At 33.1% G+C, this 3,510-nt stretch overlaps 1 long non-coding RNA gene across 2 annotated transcripts; it reads left to right on the top strand.

The window, feature by feature from the left end:
- The first annotated feature begins 279 nt into the window (after nucleotides 1-279).
- LOC114183457 lies at nucleotides 280-3,139 on the top strand. 2 transcript variants are annotated; one of them, XR_003604378.1, is made up of 5 exons: nucleotides 280-531; nucleotides 1,292-1,362; nucleotides 1,470-1,535; nucleotides 2,030-2,120; nucleotides 2,373-3,139. It is a non-coding gene; the product is annotated as an uncharacterized LOC114183457 (long non-coding RNA). The 2 variants fall into 2 exon arrangements; XR_003604377.1 differs by lacking the exon at nucleotides 1,292-1,362.
- The last annotated feature ends 371 nt before the right edge of the window (nucleotides 3,140-3,510 follow it).

Below are 3,510 nucleotides of genomic sequence, written 5' to 3'. Positions count from 1 at the left end.
CATTCATACTGTACGATGTCCTTTACCTTTATTTTGTACAAACATTTTACTTTTATTTTGTGCGAGATCATGTGTCAATTACTTGCATATTTTATTTTTTCTATATGACCATATTGTTATTTGAATTAACATTAGCGGTAATAATATTAGTCATAATACTATAATTGATATTACTATTATTATTAGTGGTCACTAAAAAAAAAATTATTTAGTGAAGGTTTATTTGCGGAGGTTATAAAAATTAGTGGATTTTTTAATTTTTGGAAGAGGTCTATAACCTCCGCAAATCATTTTATACTTTTCATTTTCCTTTTATCTTTTTTCAGCTTGGTTACACTCTCCCTTCATTTTTGCTTTGGATTAGGGTTCAGTTCAGGGAAATTGGTCTCCGTCGTCGCTCATCGGCAGTCGTCGCTCGTCGGGAGTCATCGTCGTCGGTCAGTGCTCGTCGTCGGCGACGACATTCAATGAAATCGTCTCTGTCGTGGCTCGTTTGTCGTCGGCCTGTACTCGTCATCGTCGACCTTCAAGGTACAAACTCTAAGTTGGATTGCCATCTATTGATTCCCAGTACTTCTTCAATGTCTGTGTTCTTTTAGGTTGTGCTCATCACTTAATAATGTTGTGCAATGTCTAAGATTGGGTTCCTCTGTCTCAAATTATTGAGCCTTCTTGAGCCTCTGGTTGTCAAAAAATTCCAAGTGGTAGAGGGATTAAGGTGTAGAAAAGAGTGTTTATGAATGTCCTTATTTATTTTTTGGGATGTCGTTAATATTTGTGTGTGTGTACAGGCACCACCGTAAAAAAACTGTAATCACCTCCTGCACAAACACGGTCACACTCACGATCACCATCGCACACAGATATTTTGGATGGTCTTAACTTTGATTTTACTTTAATTGCACTGCAGATGGAATAGCTAGAATTTCTTTGCATGCAATATCAGTGAAAAGGTCATTAAGGAAACATGTATCTTTTTTTCTTTCTTTGGTCTTTGGTTCTCCCTGTACATTAAATAAACTTTGAATAATTGTTGGCTTTCAATGTTATATCATGGCTAAAGTTATTGTTGTGTAATGATTTAAAGTATACATTCGTTGTGCTTCCAACTTTGCACTCCACTTACATATTTGTTTAATCAAGCAGGAAGCATGTATTTTATTCATGATTGCATGCACTACCTATTTTCTATGTGAATAAATGGTTATGTATAAAAGTTTAAAAGTCTGTATCTTAGTAACATTGTCATAAATTGGAATGGTTGCTAGTTATATTTTTCTTTACTTAACAGGAATTTCAACTCAAATCAATCCTTATACCAGGGTGTAAACTATTTGAAGTATGACAATTGTTACAACCTGGGTATCCCTCCAAAACAACGATGTGTTCTCATCTTTGTCACACTGTGTTTGTATTGGTTGTTACACCTAATACAATAAATTGAGCCAATGTGGTTGCTTTTATTCCAGTTATCCTCCTATGCGTGCTGCTCTCAATGCAACTGGACGCAAAATTTTCTACTCACTCTGTGAATGGTAATAAAGCATTTTTGGTATTTTGTCATATGAGCTTAGTTCCATTTAATTTGACAGAATTCTTCATGGGATACATTTGATTTTGAAGGGGCGTTGATAACCCTGCCTTGTGGGCAGGTAAGGTAGGTAACAACTAATTGGTTAATGGTGTAATGGTTAATGATTACTTTTTTGTGACCTTGGCTTGGTAGGAATGAAAATTTTCATAAGGTTGTAGCAATGAGTAGGCACGAGAAAGGAAGGGGAAAGTGCAGGGATAAATGAGCACAAAGGGTGGATGGTGTTTCTCCATGTATACACGATTCACACTCATTTTTTTAATTAATCATTTTTTGTAAGATAAAATTAGGGGTACTCTGAATTCACTTTCAGTTTGGCTTAACCATGATTTCTTTTGAATAAAGCATAAACATAAGTTGAGCTTTCAAAGACTGAGACACATATTTTATATTTGAAACTTTCACATGCTCAAAATTTTGAACATGTGCATGCAGACACCGCTATTGATCGGGTGTGATGTCAGAAATTTGACTGCTGAAACACTTGAGATTTTAAGCAATGAAGAAGTCATTGCCATTAATCAAGGTCGTACTACTACTTTCTATTATTGTTTCCAAGTTAATGCATAACTCTCTGTCTGTGGTGCCAATGGTGTTTATTTTGTTACATAAAATGGATAAATTTGAGATGTATTAATCAATAATTTGTTTTGTACCCTTGATTTATTGTGAATCTGTGAGACAGATATGCATTCTTTATGTATTTTAATGGTCTATTATCAATACAAGTTTCACTTACTGATGGAAACATTTTTGCCCGCTTTTTTTTATCTTGCAGCACAAGTTAGTAGCTGAAGATGCAGTGTCCTCGTTCAGTGTTGGAGTTGATATCCACGACTGTAAACTCTACATTTTCACTCCATTTACAGTATCTCACTCTGCAGAGTAGTAGCTTATATTTTATCCATTCATGTTCCATCTGTATAGTCCATTATGGATTCGCTGCATGTTTCTTCTCTTCTCTTCTGTTGCATTATTTGTTGGTCACACTCAGACATGAACGACTTAGAATAATTCGACATCTTGGGTTTACATTTCAAATTACAGGATGGTCCGGTCCCTGCTCATTCATCATGTTTACATAATTTTTGTCCTAAAAGTTCCCTTGAATGGATTTTATATATTTCAGAAACTATGATCGAAGTTTCTATTAAAACTGTTATTAATGATTTTGTATTTTAGTTTTCAATGTGAATTTCAGTATAAAAAAGTCTTTCTATTTTCAACTCTCTAACCCATGATTAAATATAGTTATTTTCAATGTTCCATAATTAGATAAAACATTCGAAGAACTTTCACTCAATAATGCCAATCCTGATGAAAGAGTTATCTTTCTCTTCAACCAAGCACTTCGAGAAAGAATCAGAAGAGCAACGAAAGGATCAGTAGTTTTATCTATTTGGGTAGCTTTAAACTCTACACTTAGTTTTTATATTTAGAACACTATGTATTCTCTTTGTTCAACATCATGTATTTTCTTTTTTTAGATTTACATTGTAATTGTTAATACTTTATGAAATCATCAATAAAAGTAACTTTGGTTAATTTTTGTGTAATTTACGAATTTATATATTTTATTTATTTTTTATTATAAAAAAAATTCCATTAAATTAATAAATTATAAATGTTGGTGGGTAATTACAAATAAAGGAGGTTTTAAACCTCCACAAAATAATAGTTAGCAATAGAAGAGGTTAAAACCCTTCACAAAATAACCTCCACAATATAATTCGGATATCAGGGGTTGTTCAAAATCTCTGCAAATAACTTGTGGGGATTCTAATTGTAGAGGTCCAAAAAACCTCTACAAATTAATTTATGGAGGGTGAAAACCCCCGCAGATCAAAAAAAAAAACCTCCACTAAATATTATTTTTTTTGTAGTGAGTAATAACGTTATTATTATTATTATTATTA

Source organism: Vigna unguiculata, chromosome 5, assembly GCF_004118075.2.
Source record: "Vigna unguiculata cultivar IT97K-499-35 chromosome 5, ASM411807v1, whole genome shotgun sequence".
Lineage (NCBI taxonomy): Eukaryota > Viridiplantae > Streptophyta > Magnoliopsida > Fabales > Fabaceae > Vigna > Vigna unguiculata.
Note: the sequence above shows the minus strand (reverse complement) of the source record. Positions and strands in the feature narration are given on the sequence as shown.